Below are 20,990 nucleotides of genomic sequence, written 5' to 3' on the forward strand. Positions count from 1 at the left end.
AGGGGGGTCTTCATACAGGAACCAATAGGGACGCTCGAGAGGGGGGTCTTCATACAGGAACCAATAGGGTGCTCGAGAGGGGGGTCTTCATACAGGAACCAATGGGACGCTCGAGAGGGGGGTCTTCATACAGGAACCAATGGGACGCTCGAGAGGGGGGTCTTCATACAGGAACAAATATTGTGCTCGAGAGGGGGGTCTTCATACATACACTAGTGTTGCACAATTGACTAATGCATTGATTAACAAACGTGTGGATATTTTAAATGTGGCCTATTTGACTAACAGAGGCAAAAAATGCAAGTAATAACATAGGTAAGTTAATAAAGGTTATTCTTGCAGGGACGTGGGGTGTTGGAGAGCCATTGTCTTTACACTGTACCCCTCAGAGAGGGGGGTATGTGGTGTAGATTAGGACATCTCTTAAAGAGAGATTTGAATCTGGATCTGTCTATTTACACTACACGAGCACTGTGCCTCTCCTGGATCTAGTTTGTGTCGTCAACGTAGTGTAAAGAGGCCCTTTGTATTCTGAAGGAGCAGACCACCTTGGCCCCGGGATGACAGTGGTTAACGACTGATGTCGTAGAGGAATACAGGGATAAGGACAACAGGCCAGGGGCTCTACTGCCACAGTGTTTTTAGGATGACACCTCTCAAATTCGTATCCAATAACTTACCTGGAGTACAGCAACAGCAGAAGATACTATGACCACGCTAGAAGAATTTCAAGAGACAAGACACATTTTTAGGGAGTGTGGGACAGGGATGAACAATTTAGCATATTTCCTGTGTTCTATCGTTTCCCATTAGACTCAGTCTAACAAGCAGAGGAACACCTAGTTCTCAGGCAGAGCGAGGGAGCAAGGGAGTGAGGGAGCGAGGAAGCGAGGCACAGAGGAGGCCATATGTCCATATTTACTGAGAGATCAGCTGGGCTCTGGTGCTCAGCAAGGGGAAAAACACACACAGATACACACACACATCTGCATTTCTCTACAAACACACACAGTCACGTGGAAATGTAGCCATCTGTTAGTGTGTGAACTGCATGTTCAGTGTGTCACTGTGTGTATGTTTGCTCTGTGTATCAGTTTAGGGTGTTTGTATGTGTGTGTAGAGCTTGTTTGACTTTAGACTAGGAGGGCTGTGCTAAAAGGGAATGCACTTTGTGTGTGTTGATTTCTGGGGGGCTGGGTGAGTGTTATTGTAAACTGAGGGCTTGCTGATTCCTAGTTTCTAGGCTGCTGCTAGTGACACACTAACCCACCAGCAGGAAGTAGGTGGAGCATGTGCAGTGATAAGCTGATTAGGGACAAGGGGCAGATGGGGTCTCTGTCTCGTCTCCTAAAGCCTTTTAAAAGCTCAAATGTGAAACCATCTCTATTATTTTTTTTACGTTTAACTAGGCAAGTCAGTTACAAATTCTTATTTACAATGACGATCTACCTCAGCCAAACACAGACGGCACTGGGCCCATTGTGCACTGCCCTATGGGACTCCAAATCATAGCCAGATGTGATACAGCCTGGAATCAAACCAGGTACTGTAGTGACACCTTTAGCACTGAGAAGCAGTGCCTTAGACTGCTGCGCCACTCAGGAGCTTTTGGCTAGGTGAAAGGGCAGAATGAGTGTTGGTTGAGCAGGGGAGACAGGTATGGAGCTAATTTGTGCACTGCCCTATGGGACACCATAGCCAGATGTGATACAGCCTGGAATCAAACCAGGTACTGTAGTGACACCTTTAGCACTGAGAAGCAGTGCCTTAGACTGCTGCGCCACTCAGGAGCTTTTGGCTAGGTGAAAGGGCAGAATGAGTGTTGGTTGAGCAGGGGAGACAGGTATGGAGCTAATTTGTATTTTAATATGATAATTTTTTATTTGTATTAGGATATTGAATTTGATTTTATAATATTGTTCATTGTTTAATTAATGCACCAATTGAATCTTTGAACTTTGAACTGAGCCATGTGGCTGAGTTGGTAGAGCATGTTACCTCCAATGCCAGGGTTGTGGGTTCGATTCCCACGGGGGGGGGGGGACCAGTATGAAAATGTGCGCCCTCACTACTTGTAAGTTGCTCTGGATAAAAGTGTCTACTAAAATGTAAGATTGAACTTGTATTTCATGATTTAAAATTGAATAATTTATTGCATTCAGTTTTTTTTGTAAACTATATTATTTATATATTCAGTTTCAATATGGTAGATATTGCATTCATTGTCTGTGTATCAAGTTTACAAACCATCATTTAAAGTTGATCAAAGTGAAATATAAGAATAGTTGAATAGCCCCTTCAAAGCCCTTCTAAGGACAGCATTTCCATTCCCTATTTAATATTGCGACTGATTGGCTTCGAACCAGGTCTCCTGCATGTCACAAGACTGTGCTAATTAACACACTTAGATAAAGCCCATAGGGATTTGTTCAGGAAGGTAACACAAGTCTTCAATTCTCCAGCAAGGTTCATTGAACCACCTCGGTTACATTTCACCCCCCCCCATTTGACCTCATACTCAGAGATCACGGTACCAATATAACTGACTGGTTTCCAGATCAGTCCTACTGCACAACAACACATTCAGTGGCAAACAGAAGCAGAAGGATCTGTGCACCCCAATTGAATGAGAGTGCAATAGAGGTGGTTTGGTGATCCATGCATGTGATGAGTAGCCTTGTAATTACCAGACTGATTACATTACCGTGTGTAGCAAACCATTCATGTAAGCTCGCGGGATCAGGCCCGCTCGCGAGGCTATGTGATGAGCAACCTTGGCTGAGACATGAAGACGTGTTAGTTTGACTGATGGGTTTCTAACCCAGGTCCCCAGTGCACAAGACAAGTTACTCATGACATGAGCGTGGTCAGCGAACCACCTGTGTTACATTTCACCCGGCCCATTCTTTTGCTTGAGGGGCCCATTATTAGCCAGATAATGATCATTTTTCAAAAAAAAAAAAAAAGTTACACAGGACCACTGGTCTAAAAATAGACCAGCCCATCTGGCATTTGCCTGAAATGCCATATGGCCAGTCCACCCCTGCTTGAAACTAGACTGTCTAATATGAACTAACACGTCAAACTAACACATCTTCAGGTCTCCGGTAAAAGATTTTCATGGATCCCCAAACCATGCGAGTAACTTTGCTTGATCTTGAAGACTGGTATTAGTTAAACTCACTCCTCAGCCTGGAGTGTCGCCCCTTGTACAATTGAAGAAGGCCTTTTTTTTTAACAGGCTACCTAAATATGGTTCCCAATCAGAGACAATGACTAACACCTGCCTCTGATTGAGAACCATATCAGGCCCAAACACAGAAACAGACAAACTAGACATCCAACATAGAATGCCAACTTAGATCACACCCTGACCAAACAAAACATAGAGACAAACAAAGCAAATGATGGTCAGGGCGTGACAGTTTCTAGGGTTGTAAAGTACTTAAGTAAAAATACTTTAAAGTATTACTTAGTAGTTTTTGGGGTATCTGTACTTTACTATTTATATTTTTGACAACTTTTACTTCACTACATTCCTGAATAAAATATTGTACTTTTTACTCCATACATTTTCCCTGACACCAAAAAGTACTCATTACATTTTTTAATGATTAGCAGGACAGGAAAATGCTCCAATTCACACACTTATCAAGAGAACATCCCTGGTCATCCCTACTGCCTTTAATCTGACAGACTCACTAAACACAAATGCTTAGTTTGTAAATGATGTCTGAGTGCTGTAGTGTGCCGCTGGCTATCTGTCTGGTTTGCTTAATATACGCAATTTGAAATGATTCATACTTTTACTATATATTTTTACTAAGTATATTTGAGCAATTACAGTTACTTTTGATACTTAAGTATATTTAAAAACAAATACTTTTATACTTTTACTCAAGTAATATTTTACTTTTCACTTTTACTTGAGTCATTTTCTATGAAGGTTTCTTTACTTTTACTCAAGTATGACAATTGGGTACTTTTTCCATCACTGTATGTTTCAACAACAGAGAACAGGACGAGGAGGATGGCAAACACGAGGTTATGAGCAAGGTGGCTGTGTTTGCTACTGTTTTGCAAGAATAAGTAGCAGCGTGGGAGGGTAGGGGTGCAGAGCCATGTCTCAACAGGGCGGATCTCTGACAGGGGTCGCTGAAGTTTTAATAGTGTGTGAAGCTTGTTAACGAGCAGGCTAAGGCAGAAGAAACATCTGAGACACACTCAACACAATATGAATTGGGCTGGTGTGGCATGAAACATGTTTTCCTGTCACTTCAATTGGTCCTATCACTTCAATTGGTCCTATCACTTCAATTGGTCCTGTCACTTCAATTGGTCCTATCACTTCAATTGGTCCTGTCACTTCAATTGGTCCTGTCACTTCAATTGGTCCTATCACTTCAATTGGTCCTGTCACTTCAATTGGTCCTATCGCTTCAATTGTATGAGCTTCCTTTAGTGTATTAGGGCTTTGAGGAATGTGTTATTTCAGTGAGAGGGTCAACGTGTCTTTATCTGCTTGGGGGGTTTGACTTCCTGTCTGGTTATCTGGGAAACATATAGCCTTTCCTGTTGGAAATATGTACATACAGTAAAATACCTTAAATCTCTGAGATAATCAGATGAGATATGTCTTCCACTTTGACCTGTCTGCTGCACACAGACAAACACATCCACACCTGCCTGCCTCACAACCCTCCTCTCTCTGGCAATAACAATGTCAGGCCAGGAGCCGTAATCAACGGAAACACAGGATTTAAACCGCCCACGTCGGATGCCATGTACCGGGAGTACCTTAGGCCAGAGTTGGGCAATTCCAGGATTGTTAGTGATTGCCTAACCCTCTTCCATTGAAAAAATTCCTTGACTGACATCACAAGTTTTATAGGAAGTCTCCCACCCTGTTGTTGTTGTGAACCCTGGCCCTCGATGTCCTGTAATAAAGAACTCTCTCGTCAAAGGTCTGCCCACGTAACACAGGCAGCATGGGGGAGACCAGCCCATCGGTACTGTAGTTGGCCACCCTGATCATAGTACAAGCGTGCTAATAATGATGTAATACGTTATATTATAGTGAAGACTTTATTATAGTGTTATGGTGCTTGATATGCACAGATGGTCTGTCATTAACAAGGTTTTTTAAATGATGTGTGTGATATTGTCACGTTCTGACCTTAGTTCCTTTGTTATGTCTTTGTTTTAGTTTGGTCAGGGCGTGAGTTGGGGTGGGTTTGTCTATGTTATTTTTTTCTATGTTGTGTTTATGTGTTTGTCCTGGTATGGTTCCCAATCAGAGGCAGGTGTCGTTCGTTGTCTCTGATTGAGAATCATACTTAGGTAGCCTTTTCCCACCTGTGTTTTGTGGGTGATTATTTTCTGTCTAGTGTTTTCTGCACCTTTCAGGACTGTTTCGGTTTTCGTTTATTTCACGTTGTTATTTTTGTATTTTTCAGTGTTCAGTGAATAAACATCATGAACACATACCACGCTGCGCATTGGTCTGACATGTCTTACTCCTCGTCAGAGGAGGACGGAGAATATCGTTACAGGTATACATGATATTACACTGGATTTTAGGTTAGTGTGTCTCTGTCCTTCAACATGGCAATTGACCTAAAGCAACAGATCAACAAGTGATTGAGTTGATGGGTGGGTTACACAAAGGAGTATCCGGCCTCATGACCTGTAGTGACCTAGAAAACATAATCACTGTTTCTCTGCCACTGTGGCTCCAGGCGTCACATGTAGGATCAGCACAAAGTATGGTTTCAATAACATTGAATGCTGGATTAATTAGAATTAAAAGGACTAGAGTGTATTGAAATATTGGTTCATTTCTCTGCTTGTACATTGCTTTTCAAACTGGTCTGATGTACAGTACCAGTCAAAAGTTTGGACACACCTACTCATTCAAGGGTTTTTCTTTATTTAAAAAAAATAAAACCCTTGAACCTGGCCTCCACAATCATTTGACCTCAACCCAATTGAGATGGTTTGGGATGAGTTGGACCACAGATTGAAGGAAAAGCAGCCAACAAGTGCTCAGCATATGTGGGAACTCATTCAAGACGGTTGGAAAAGCATTCCAGGTGAAGCTGGTTGAGAGAATGCCAAGAGTGTTCAAAGCTGTCATCAAGGCAAAGGGTGGCTACTTTGAAATAATCTAAAATATTAAAATATATTTTGATTTAACACTTTTTTGGTTACTACGTGATTCCACATGTGCTATTTCATAGTTGGATGTCTTTAATATTATGCTATAATGTAGAACATAGTACAAATAAAGAAGGACCCTTGAATGAGTAGGTGTGTCCAAACGTTTTACTGGTACTGTATGTAATGTATCTGATGTAGGTATTATTATTTATTTTTAATGTCAATAAATGCCCTGTATAAAGAATCTGTTTTGCAGACTTCCTCTACGTGTGCCCTACATCTGTCATTATAAAAATGCATGCTAACACACGTCCATAGAGAGGACAGCACGTGTGCTACGTTGGAGTTGGAAGAGAGCCTCGGCTTGTTAGCTCCACTGATATGCTAGAGCCAGTTGTCCTAGTAGACTAGTTGTCTGTTGGGACATAGCTGGTGCCCTGGACTGAGACAAGCGTGAGCAGATACCCACTGGCTCCGACTCTGTGAGTGAATATCATGACAGAGGGAGAGTCTGATAAACACTGAGACAGATATCGAGTCACTGAGAGATATGAAAAGACAGACAGACAGATAGAGGACAGACAGACAACTAGAGAACAGACAGACGACTAGAGAACAGACAGACAGCTAGAGGACAGACAGACAGCTAGAGAACAGACAGACAGACAGACAGCTAGAGGACAGACAGACATACTCTCTCTCTCATCCTTCCTCTCTCTCTCTCTCTCTCTCTCTCTCTCATTCTTCCTCTCTCTCTCTCTCTCTCTCTCATCCTATCCCACCTTCTTTTCCATTCAGTCTACACAGGAGCCTTTCAGGGGATAAATCCCTCAACTAATTAAAGATGCAAAATCTACCCCACTTTCAGTTACAGCTTAATGTCCGTAAAACTGCTTCTAAAGCAGGGCTGCTTTCCTCCACCATAAAAGGCTTGTGTTTCTCACTCTCATTCTTTCAGTCTTTCACACACACACACACACACACACACACACACACACACACACACACACACACACACACACACACATACATCATATACACTCGTAGAAAAACGGGTTCCAAAAGGGTTCTTTGGTTGTCCCCATAGGAGAACCCTTTAGGGTTCCATGTAGAACCCACTGTGGAAAAGGTTCTACATGTATCCCAAAATAGTTATACTTGGAACAAAAGGGGTTCTTCAAAGGGTTCTCCTATGGGGACAGCCAAATAACCCCTTTAGGTTCTAGATAGCACCTTTTTTTCTAAGTGTATATAACTTTGAGAACATCTTCTACACTGGGCTGCGGTTGCACAATATGGAAGCTCAGAGAACCCTCAGTGTGTTAGGATAACGGTATAGCTTGGCTCATCAGCTCAGAGAACCCTCAGTGTGTTAGGATAACGGTATAGCTTGGCTCATCAGCTCAGAGAACCCTCAGTGTGTTAGGATAACGGTATAGCTTGGCTCATCAGCTCAGAGAACCCTCAGTGTGTTAGGATAACGGTATAGCTTGGCTCATCAGCTCAGAGAACCCTCAGTGTGTTAGGATAACGGTATAGCTTGGCTCGTTGATTTATCCCATATAAGATGTTGTGCCTATTTTCAATTTTTAGATATCAGTCTTGGCCAGTGTTTCACTGTCCCTCTCCCCAACTCCCACTGACACCAATAGGATCACAGCATCCATCTCTCGGTGCCAGTTGATGGGCATAGAGCCTTTGTCTTGTCCCTCCTTGCCACCAAGGTGGAGCCCTGTTGTGAGCACAGTGAGATTCCACCATTGTTTGTTCTAATTGGGGATGGGTCATGTTTTTACCCTCTGAGTGAGGCCAGGGGGCTGCCATGGTGATGTCTGTATCTACAACAAACCTTACATACAAAAATACATACAAACACATAGAAACAACAACATAATACAAACATCAACTACATCAAACCTTCCCAGACCCATTAGCTCACACCACAATCTCCATCAACTACATCACACCTGCCCAGACCCACTAGCTCACACCACAATCTCCATCAACTACATCACACCTGCCCAGACCCACTAGCTCACACCACAATCTCCATCAACTACATCACACCTGCCCAGACCCACTAGCTCACACCACAATCTCCATCAACTACATCATACCTGCCCAGACCCACTAGCTCACACCACAATCGCCATCAACTATATCATACCTGCCCAGACCCACACCACCATCTCCATCAACTACATCACACCTGCCCTGACCCACTAGCTCACACCACAATCTCCATCAACTACATCATACCTGCCCAGACCCACTAGCTCACACCACAATCTCCATCAACTACATCACACCTGCCCAGACCCACACCACCATCTCCATCAACTACATCATACCTGCCCAGACCCACACCACCATCTCCATCAACTACATCATACCTGCCCAGACCCACTAGCTCACACCACCATCTCCATCAACTACATCATACCTGCCCAGACCCACTAGCTCACACCCCCATCTCCATCAACTACATCAGACCCACTAGCTCATACCCCCATCTCCATCAACTACATCATACCTGCCCAGACCCACTAGCTCACACCACCATCTCCATCAACTACATCATACCTGCCCAGACCCACTAGCTTACACCCCCATCTCCATCAACTACATCAGACCCACTAGCTCATACCCCCATCTCCATCAACTACATCATACCTGCCCAGACCCACTAGCTCACACCACCATCTCCATCAACTATATCATACCTGCCCAGACCCACTAGCTTACACCACCATCTCCATCCACTACATCATACCCACTAGTTCATACCCCCATCTCCATCACCTACATCAGACCCACTAGCTCATACCCCCATCTCCATCAACTACATCAGACCCACTAGCTCATACCCCCATCTCCATCAACTACATCAGACCCACTAGCTCATACCCCCATCTCCATCAACTACATCAGACCCACTAGCTCATACCCCCATCTCCATCAACTACATCAGACCCACTAGCTCATACCCCCATCTCCATCAACTACATCAGACCCACTAGCTCATACCCCCATCTCCATCAACTACATCAGACCCACTAGCTCATACCCCCATCTCCATCAACTACATCAGACCCACTAGCTCATATCTCCATCAACTACATCAGACCCACTAGCTCATACCCCCATCTCCATCAACTACATCAGACCCACTAGCTCATACCCCCATCTCCATCAACTACATCATACCTGCCCAGACCCACTAGCTCACACCACCATCTCCATCAACTACATCATACCTGCCCAGACCCACTAGCTTACACCCCCATCTCCATCAACTACATCAGACCCACTAGCTCATACCCCCATCTCCATCAACTACATCATACCTGCCCAGACCCACTAGCTCACACCACCATCTCCATCAACTATATCATACCTGCCCAGACCCACTAGCTTACACCACCATCTCCATCCACTACATCATACCCACTAGCTCATACCCCCATCTCCATCACCTACATCAGACCCACTAGCTCATACCCCCATCTCCATCAACTACATCAGACCCACTAGCTCATACCCCCATCTCCATCAACTACATCAGACCCACTAGCTCATACCCCCATCTTTATCAACTACATCAGACCCACTAGCTCATACCTCCATCTCCATCAACTACATCAGACCCACTAGCTCATACCCCCATCTCCATCAACTACATCAGACCCACTAGCTCATACCCCCATCTCCATGAACTACATCAGACCCACTAGCTCATACCCCCATATCCATCAACTACATCAGACCCACTAGCTCATACCCCCATCTCCATCAACTACATCATACCCACTAGCTCATACCCCCATCTCCATCAACTACATCAGACCCACTAGCTCATACCCCCATCTCCATCAACTACATCAGACCCACTAGCTCATACCCCCATCTCCATCAACTACATCAGACCCACTAGCTCATACCCCCATCTCCAGCGCCCGCATCACTTCCCACCACAACCTAAATCTGCATCATTCTGTTTCTATCCGTAGCCCACACACTTTCAATATTTAAATAACAAATACTTTTATTGATATCCAACTTTTTAGTATCCTTTTTTTTCAAGATGAGTGATGTGAAGAGAAGCATCCAACCCAATTGGGTATCTCACTAAATGCCATAGAATGGAACAGAATAGACTTTACCTTTACACTATCTATGCTAACATTTTTTGATATAAGTACTGATTTTGTCAAATGAATGTTGCATTTTCACTCTTCCTCTGGAATCAGCATCAGTAATTGAGGGATTTCTCTTCCCGGCTCTGTAATGTGGACGCCATGCTTTGAAGCTCATCGCGTCTTCAAAGGGAAACGCTAATGTCTCCGAGGCGATATCACTAAACTGGGTCGCCAGTGTAGCCAAGGATTTTACAAGAGAGAAAAGTTTTGGCGGTAGCACTGGAATGAGTACATTCACAGTTATAATGGTTTGCCTGGATGGATAAATTGAATCCATCCAAATGACGTGACACAGCCTCCTTGTTTTGGTTATTTTTTAAATCTCGAACATATACGGCATACTGTAGGATCACAGGGTGCGAAGTAAGGAGTCACCAAGGAAACGGGAAGTGAGGATAACATTTAATTGGTTTACATATTAATTTGAATATCTGTCCTTATTATAGCTAGCTGTCGGGTATGCAATGTATTGAACTGTGGGGGGAAGGAATTCAGATGCACCCCAGGCTTCTGGATGTAGTGTGTAATGACACTGTCTCTTTAAATGAAGGTGTCACACCACTAAGCTTTCCCCCTAGCGTATATGATGGTCAGGGGGTTTCTCTAGTATGTAAACATCAACAGCATGCAATAATAGCATGCCTAAGTGTCCGGCATTACAACCATTTAAGAGGTGAAATCCCCTGGGCCTTCTCAATCTAATGGGCAAGCTAATGTTACTGCTTGACAAGGAGTGTGTGTGTGTTTTGTGTGTGTGTGTGGTGTGCGTGCGTGCGTGTGAGTGTCTCAACCAGCGCTCGTGCATTTGTCTCGAACAGTGGGAGACATTGTACCCCAGAGACCATAATTTGACTTGGATTCTCTATTAAGACTTCAGCTGCATATATGAGTCATTAAATATGGCAGGTGTGACTGTGAGCAGGTCTGTCGCTGTATCTATTCCATGTCTGTTGAGCTGAATTATGGAGAAGAATCAGCTTTCTGAAGGCAGGCCAACGGCCAGCGGCGTCAACTAACGGAACACATTGATGTATTATGGAGAGGAATCAGCTTTCTGAAGGCAGGCCAAAAGGGTGGTGAAGCTGTGGAGAGGGGGAGGACCAACCCAGTGAAGATGTGGAGGGGGGGGGGGGGGGGGGGGGAGGACCAACCCAGTGGTGAAGCTGTGGAGAGGGGAGGACCAACCCAGTGAAGATGTGGAGAGGGGGAGGGGGAGGACCAACCCAGTGGTGAAGCTGTGGAGAGGGGGAGGACCAACCCCGTGGTGAAGAGGGGGAGGACCAACCCTGTGGTGGAGATGTGGAGAGGGGGAGGACCAACCCAGTGCTGAAGCTGTGGAGAGGGGGAGGACCAACCCAGTGGTGAAGAGGGGGAGGACCAACCCAGTGGTGAAGAGGGGGAGGACCAACCCTGTGGTGGAGATGTGGAGAGGGGGAGGACCAACCCAGTGCTGAAGCTGTGGAGAGGGGGAGGACCAACCCAGTGCTGAAGCTGTGGAGAGGGGGAGGACCAACCCAGTGGTGAAGAGGGGGAGAGGGGAGGACCAACCCCGTGGTGAAGCTGTGGAGAGGGGGAGGACCAACCCCGTGGTGAAGAGGGGGAGGACCAACCCTGTGGTGGAGATGTGGAGAGGGGGAGGACCAACCCAGTGCTGAAGCTGTGGAGAGGGGGAGGACCAACCCAGTGGTGAAGAGGGGGAGGACCAACCCAGTGGTGAAGAGGGGGAGGACCAACCCTGTGGTGGAGATGTGGAGAGGGGGAGGACCAACCCAGTGCTGAAGCTGTGGAGAGGGGGAGGACCAACCCAGTGGTGAAGCTGTGGAGAGGGGGAGGACCAACCCAGTGGTGAAGCTGTGGAGAAGGAGAGGACCAACCCAGTGGTGAAGCTGTGGAGAGGAGATGACCAACCCAGTGGTGAAGCTGTGGAGAAGGAGAGGACCAACCCAGTGGTGAAGCTGTGGAGAGGAGAGGACCAACCCAGTGGTGAAGCTGTGGAGAGGAGATGACCAACCCAGTGGTGAAGCTGTGGAGAAGGAGAGGACCAACCCAGTGGTGAAGCTGTGGAGAGGAGAGGACCAACCCAGTGGTGAAGCTGTGGAGAGGAGAGGACCAACCCAGTGGTGAAGCTGTGGAGAGGAGAGGACCAACCCAGTGGTGAAGCTGTGGAGAGGGGGATGACCAACCCAGTGCTGAAGCTGTGGAGAGGGGGAGGACCAACCCAGTGGTGAAGCTGTGGAGAGGGGGAGGACCAACCCAGTGGTGAAGCTGTGGAGAGGGGAGGACCAACCCAGTGGTGAAGCTGTGGAGAGGGGGAGGACCAGCCCAGTGCTGAAGCTGTGGAGAGGGGGATGACCAACCCAGTGGTGAAGCTGTGGAGAGGGGAGGACCAACCCAGTGGTGAAGAGGGGGAGGACCAACCTAGTGGTGAAGCTGTGGAGAGGGGGAGGACCAACCCAGTGGTGAAGATGTGGAGAGGGGGAGGACCAACCCAGTGGTGAAGATGTGGAGTCGGGGAGGACCAACCCAGTGGTGAAGCTGTGGAGAGGGGGAGGACCAGCCCAGTGCTGAAGCTGTGGAGAGGGGGATGACCAACCCAGTGGTGAAGCTGTGGAGAGGAGAGGACCAACCCAGTGGTGAAGAGGGGGAGGACCAACCCAGTGGTGAAGCTGTGGAGTCGGGGAGGACCAACCCAGTGGTGAAGCTGTGGAGAGGAGAGGACCAACCCAGTGGTGAAGCTGTGGAGAGGAGAGGACCAACCCAGTGGTGAAGCTGTGGAGAGGAGAGGACCAACCCAGTGGTGAAGCTGTGGAGAGGAGAGGACCAACCCAGTGGTGAAGCTGTGGAGAGGAGAGGACCAACCCAGTGGTGAAGCTGTGGAGAGGAGAGGACCAACCCAGTGGTGAAGCTGTGGAGAGGAGAGGACCAACCCAGTGGTGAAGCTGTGGAGAAGGAGAGGACCAACCCAGTGGTGAAGCTGTGGAGAGGAGAGGACCAACCCAGTGGTGAAGCTGTGGAGAGGAGAGGACCAACCCAGTGGTGAAGCTGTGGAGAGGGGGAGGACCAACCCAGTGGTGAAGCTGTGGAGAGGAGAGGACCAACCCCGTGGTGAAGCTGTGGAGAGGAGAGGACCAACCCAGTGGTGAAGCTGTGGAGAGGAGAGGACCAACCCAGTGGTGAAGATGTATATCGTATTGGTATATTGTATTGGTACATTGTATTGGTAGATTGCATTGGGAGAATGTATTGGTAGACTGTATTGGTAGATTGTATTGGTACATTGTATTGGTATATTGTATTGGTACATTGTATTGGTACATTGTATTGGTAGTTTGCATTGGGCGAATGTATTGGTAGACTGTATTGGTACATTGTATTGGTAGATTGCATTGGGAGAATGTATTGGTATATTGCATTGGTAGATTGTATTGTATATTGTATTGGTAGACTGTTTTGTATATTGTATTGGTATATTGTATTGTATATTGTATTGGTAGATTGTATTGTTTATTGTATTGTATATTGTATTGGTAGAATGTATTGGTATATTGCATTGGTAGATTGTATTGTATATTGTATTGTATATTGTATTGGTAGAATGTATTGGTATATTGTATTGGTATATTGTATTGGTATTGTTACGCCCTGACCTTAGTTATCTTTATTTTATTTATTAATTTGTTTAGGTCAGGGTTTGATGAGGGTGGTATGTGTGTTCCTGCCTTGTCTAGGGTTTTTTGTAATTCTATGGGGTTTTGGTATGTCTAGGTGTTTGTAGGTCTATGGTGGCCTGAATTGGTTCCCAATCAGAGACAGCTGTTTATCGTTGTCTCTGATTGGGGATCCTATTTAGGTTGCCATTTTCCATTTTGGTTTTGTGGGTTATTGTCTATGTGTAGTTGCCTGTCAGCACTCGTGTTACATAGAGGCACAGTCGTTTTGTTTCTTTGTTTAGTGGTTTCCTTCATTAAAAGGAGAATGTATGCGTATCACGCTGCGCCTTGGTCTCCTCCATATGACGACCGTGACAGGTATGTTGTATTGGTAGATTGTATCGGGTAGATTGTATCGGGTAGATTGTATTGGTAGAGAGCTAGATGACATGATAAAAATTTGTCTTTTTGACTCGTGCATGTGTGTCGGGGGGTGGAATGAGTGGAGCTGGAAAAACTGAGACGTGGAGATGAGATGTGTGTCGGGGGGGTGGAATGAGTGGAGCTGGAAAAACTGAGACGATGAGATGTGTGTGAATGCATTGCCTCTGCATACGTATGGCTGGCCGACGTGATAGAACCAGGTCAGGTGACCTGGAATCCTGTGGTTCTGAGTGTGAGATGGGGTTCTCATGTGGGAGTACGGCTGAGATTACTGGTGGATCTGGGAGAAGAGAGGCGAAGGCAAGATTATGGTTGACTGTGCAGCTGCCTGTTTGACCTGCTGGCTAATGCGGGGTGCTGACCCCGACCCGCTGTTCCAATCCTCTTACCTGCCCAACCCAATCTAATCCACCCCGGGACACACAGCAACCCACAACAACCATGACTGGAGCATGAATCCCCTCCAGAGATGCCATACCAGTTAGTCAGCTCTGGTGAAATGCATCTGGAGCACTTCTGGTTTGGATAGGTCATGTGACTGACCATGTGACTATTGTCTATGAGGAGGGACATAGTGTACAACTCTCCAGTGATTCACTAACAGGGACATAGTGTACAACTCTCCAGTGATTCACTAACAGGGACAAAGTGTACAACTCTCCAGTGATTCACTAACAGGGACAAAGTGTACAACTCTCCAGTGATTCACTAACAGGGACATAGTGTACAACTCTCCAGTGATTCACTAACAGGGACATAGTGTACAACTCTCCAGTGATTCACTAACAGGGACATGGTGTACAACTCTCCAGTGATTCACTAACAGGGACAAAGTGTACAACTCTCCAGTGATTCACTAACAGGGACAAAGTGTACAACTCTCCAGTGATTCACTAACAGGGACAAAGTGTACAACTCTCCAGTGATTCACTAACAGGGACATGGTGTAGACAACTCTCCAGTGTACAACTCTCCAGTGATTCACTAACAGGGACATAGTGTACAACTCTCCAGTGATTCACTAACAGGGACATAGTGTACAACTCTCCAGTGATTCACTAACAGGGATTTTCACAAAGGCTCATTTTAATATGATAGCTGAATCATTGTGGTTTTTCCTTTTTTTGTTTCTTTAAAATATATATTTTTTTAGTATTTTACCCCCTTTTCCTCACAATTTAATTTATGTTCTTGTCTCATCGCTGCACCGGGCTCAGGTGAGGCGAAGGAGGACTCATGCGTCCCCAAAAACATGACCCGCCAAACCGCGCTGCTTAACACCCACCCGTTTAACCCGGTAGTCAGCCACACCAATGTGTTGGAGGAAACACCGTTCAACTGACAACCGAAGTCAGCTTGCAGGTGCCCGGCCCGCCACAAGGAGTCGCTAGAGCGCGATGTACCCCCCCCCCCCACGCCAAACCCTCCCCTAACCTGGATGACGCTGCGCCACTCAAGAGTTTCGTTGTTTTCCTCTTTTTATCTGTATTTGTAATACAATGACCTTCGCCCCAAAGCTCTCTGTCTGATTGCTTGTGATGTATAAATCAATGAGGCGGAACGGATGCGTATCTCTAATTCATGTAACCATTTCCATTGCTAATTCAGCCGCTGGCGCAGTTTGAAATAGCAGAGGCCCAGCAGTATTTCAGAATATATTCAGGAACGGCACAAGAAAAATGCGTAATCTCATCCTCTGTAGCAATTTCTCAGTCGGTGTGTGTGTGTGTGTCACCTGACTCACCTGTTGGCTAGCTGAAAGGGAAAGACGAACCCAGATTGCGTAACATGTGGGCTGACTTTGTTTTGTTCATTTCTTGGCTGGACTTGCCCTCTGCCTCCTACTGCCACTCACCAACTATCTCCAATTCATGATGGAGGAATGGTTTCTGGACATTCTCTGTGTCTGTTCCAACCCTTCCTCCTGGACCTTCTCCCAGCCCTCCTCCTGGACCTTCTCCCAGCCCTCCTCCTGGACCTTCTCCCAGCCCTCCTCCTGGACCTTCTCCCAGCCCTCCTCCTGGACCTTCTCCCAGCCCTCCTCCTGGACCTTCTCCCAGCCCTCCTCCTGGACCTTCTCCCAGCCCTCCTCCTGGACCTTCTCCCAGCCCTCTTCCTGGACCTTCTCCCAGCCCTCCTCCTGGACCTTCTCCCAGCCCTCCTCCCAGCCCTTCTCCCAGCCCTTCTCCCAGCCCTTCTCCCAGCCATCCTCCCAGCCCTCCTCCCAGCCCTCCTCCCAGCCCTCTTCCCGGCCCTTCTCCAGCCCTCCTCCTGGACCTTCTCCCAGCCCTCCTCCTGGACCTTCTCCCAGCCCTCCTCCTGGACCTTCTCCCAGCCCTCCTCCTGGACCTTCTCCCAGCCCTCCTCCTGGACCTTCTCCCAGCCCTTCTCCTGGACCTTCTCCCAGCCATCCTCCCAGCCCTCCTCCCCAGCACCCCTCTTTACTTTCTGCTCTCCTATCAGACCATTGGGAAAAAAACATGCATGTTGAATCAACAATATGCTTTTCAGAATGTTCCTAGTTTCTGTCTTTGTACTTTTCTTTAGGTTTAGTTTTGTTTATTTGAGTACCCATTAGCTGTGAGTCCCTGCTATTCTTACTGGGGTACACAAGGTGTACTCCACTTACACTTTCCTCATTTCTGTTTTGTTTGTCTCTCTTTCTGTCTTGTTTGTCTGTCTGTCTTTTCTCCTTTCTTGTTTGTCTCTCTTTCTGTCTTGTTTGTCTCTCTTTGTCTCTCTTTCTGTCTTGTTTGTCTCTCTTTCTGTCTTGTTTGTCTCTCTTTCTGTCTTGTTTGTCTGTCTGTCTTTTCTCCTTTCTTGTTTGTCTCTCTTTCTGTCTTGTTTGTCTCTTTCTGTCTTGTTTGTCTCTTTCTGTCTTGTTTGTCTCTTTCTGTCTTGTTTGTCTCTTTCTGTCTTGTTTGTCTCTCTTTCTGTCTTGTTTGTCTCTCTTTCTGTCTTGTTTGTCTCTCTGTATTTCCTCACTCTATATTCCTCTCTGCCAGGCTCCTTTTGAAAGCTTGATCCAGCCTGAAAGTGGTCTGTTGAAAGGGCTTGATTCAGCATGTAGCTGGTCTGTGCGTGAAACATAGCTGGCTTGCCTGTGTGGTCCCAGTGTTTGCCAGATACAGTACATGCTTATGGGAGAAGAGATGGAGCTCATAACGGGCAAAGTAATGACCTCCTGTTGAATGCTACGTCTGAGTTCACACAGCAGCACAGAGATCAGTTCTCTGGTCATTCCACATTTCTCCCATAGTCATGCTTTCTGTGTTGAATATGAGGCTGATACAGCTCAGCGTTCAACACCATAGTGCCCTCAAAGGACCCTGGGACTAAACACCTCCCTCTGTAACTGGATCCTGGAGTTCGTGACGGGCCTCCCCCAGGTGGTAAGGGTAGGCAACAACATATCTACCACGCTGATCCTTAACACGTGGGCCCCTCAGGGATGCGTTCTCAGTCCCCTCCTGTACTCCCTGTTCACCTACGACTGCATGGCCAGGCACGACTCCAGCACCATCATTAAGTTTGCAGACGACAATACAGTGGTAGGCCTGATCACCGACAATGATGAGACAGCCTATAGGGAGGAGGTCAGAGACCTGGCAGTGTGGTGCCAGGTTAATAACCTCTCCCTCAACATGATCAAGACAAAGGAGATGATTGGAAAAGGAGTACTGAGCACACCCCCATTCTCATCGACGGGGCTGTAGTGGAGCAGGTTGAGAGCTTCAAGTTCCTTGGTGTCCACATCACCAACAAACTATCATGGTCCAAACACACCAAGACAGTCATGAAGAGGTCACGATAACACCTTTTCCCCCTCAGGAGACTGAAAAGGTTTGGCATGGGCCCTCAGATCCTCAAAAAGTTATACAGCTGCACCATCGAGAGCATCCTGGTTGCATCACTGCCTGGTATGGCAACTGCTCGGCCTCCGACTGCAAGGCACTACAGAGGGTAGTGCGAACGGCCCAGTACATCACTGGGGCTAAGCTTCCTGCCAGCCAAGACCTCTTTACCAGGCGGTGGCAGAGGACGGCCCTAAAGATTTTCAAAGTCTCCAGCCACCGTAATCATAGACTGTTCTCTCTGCTACCGCACGGCAAGCGTTACCGGAGCGCCAAGTCTAGGTCCAAAAGGCTTCTTAACAGCTTCTACGCCCAAACCATAATACTCCTGACCATCTAATCAAATGGCTACCCAGACTATTTGCCCCCCCCCCCCTCTCACCCCCTCTTTTACTTTGCTGCTACTCTCTGGTTATTATCCATGCATAGCCACTTTAACTCTACCTCAAATCAAATCAAATTTATTTATATAGCCCTTCGTACATCAGCTGATATCTCAAAGTGCTGTACAGAAACCCAGCCTAAAACCCCAAACAGCAAGCAATGCAGGTGTAGAAGCACGGTGGCTAGGAAAAACTCCCTAGAAAAGCCAAAACCTAGGAAGAAACCTAGAGAGGAACCAGGCTATGTGGGGTGGCCAGTCCTCTTCTGGCTGTGCCGGGTGGAGATTATAACAGAACATGGTCAAGATGTTCAAATGTTCATAAATGACCAGCATGGTCGAATAATAATAAGGCAGAACAGTTGAAACTGGAGCAGCAGCACAGTCAGGTGGACTGGGGACAGCAAGGAGTCATCATGTCAGGTAGTCCTGGGGCATGGTCCTAGGGCTCAGGTCCTCCGAGAGAGAGAAAGAGAGAAGGAGAGAATTAGAGAACGCACACTTAGATTCACACAGGACACCGAATAGGACAGGAGAAGTACTCCAGATATAACAAACTGACCCTAGCCCCCCGACACATAAACTACTGCAGCATAAATACTGGAGGCTGAGACATCTACATGTACATATTACTGGTACGCCTTGCATTTAGCCTCGCTACTGTTATTTTACTGCTGTTCTTTAACTATTTGTTATTTAAATGTTTTACTTATCTATTTTTTTACTTACCACTTATTTTGCTTAAATCTGCATTGTTGGTTAAGGGCTAGTAAGTAAGCATTTCACTGTAACACCTGTTGTATTTGGGCACATGTGACAAATAACATTTGATTTGATTTGTCATAGAGTTTGATAACATGTCACGATGATAGCAAAAGTCTATAGAACATTCAATGACACACAATGAAACACAGAAGCCGTGATAGAGGGAGCTCCCGGCAGTGTCGCAGTGAGCTCTCGGCTGAATATTTCATAAATAGTGGTGGCAATTTTGGGGGTATTATCATGCCCTGCCTGTGTATGTGGAACAGGATGCCACTTTCAGCCACTTCCTGTTTGATAACAGAGAGAACTAGAGCCACGAGAGCTTGGAGGAAACCCCCACCAGAGGAGAGGACCGAGACAGATTTAGGAAGGCATAGGAAAGTAAGAGAGACGAGAGATAACAAGGGACCGAGGAAAGGAGAGAGTGAGGAAGAAAGAAAGAAAGAAAGAAAAGGAAGGAAGGAAGGAAGGAAGGAAGGAAGGAAGGAAGGAAAAAAACAGAAAAAAAACAGAGACTGACTGGGCGAGAAAGAGATAAGGAGATTTCTAAGAGAGAGATAATTAAACTTGTTAGAGCAATAGCAGAAACGGAAGGGAAATGGAAAGGAAACAGAGGCTAAGAAGAAGTAGAAGTAGTAGAAGACGCCGCGTTAGGGACTTGATTAAATTACATCAAAACATGTATTTCCTGTTGTTGAAATAGGTCAGGAGAGCCTTGAGACAGAACCTGCCAAGGATGTGCCCAGTCAATCACAGGGAGGAAGAGCGGGATGGGAGAGATAAAGACGATAGAGAGGATAAAGGCAGGCAGATTGAGAGAAAAAAAGGCCGGTACAAGACAGAAAGACAGAGATGGTTTAGTAAGGATAGCGTTTGATCCAAGGCCTTGTTTTGTCTGGAAGACAATCAGAAGCTGACGAGAAGGGGTGGCCTCATGGGACCGAGCCGGGACCACAACCCTGCCTCCAAAATCCTTTTCATCTGCATGTGATTTGGATGTGCTACCTCAAAGACTGAGAATGTTATCCCTTGGACATGGGGAGTACCTTACACTGCACGCTGTGTGCAGAGGGTGGATCTCACCAAGCCTCATGTGAACAAAACCCTGCTGATGTATCGACCAGGGTTTATATTAATGTGGTGACTCGTTGATCTGGGTGGCAGTGATGGGATGAGCAACGCCTTCTTTCAACTGTCTGCTGTTCTGCTCTTTTAAAAAAAATCTCTTTTCTCTGTTCCCTCCCTAAGAAATGAAACGGTTCCTCACCCCTTTGACTTCCCTCAACATATCCAACAGACACACATTTTCAGCAGGTATATAGTTATTTATTCACTTGATACAGTGACAAAGAAAGAGAGGCGAGAAAGAGAGGCGAGAGAGGCGAGAGAGAGAGAGAGAGAGGGAGAGAGAGAAAAGATGAAAGAGGAAGAGCCATGTCTGAATCTTTAAAGGGATACTTCTGGATTTTGGTAATGAGGCTCTTTATCTACTGACCCAGAGTCAGATGAGGCTCTTTATCTACTGACCCAGAGTCAG

The sequence above is a fragment of the Oncorhynchus clarkii genome, chromosome 16 (assembly GCF_045791955.1).
Source record: "Oncorhynchus clarkii lewisi isolate Uvic-CL-2024 chromosome 16, UVic_Ocla_1.0, whole genome shotgun sequence".
Taxonomy (NCBI): domain Eukaryota; kingdom Metazoa; phylum Chordata; class Actinopteri; order Salmoniformes; family Salmonidae; genus Oncorhynchus; species Oncorhynchus clarkii.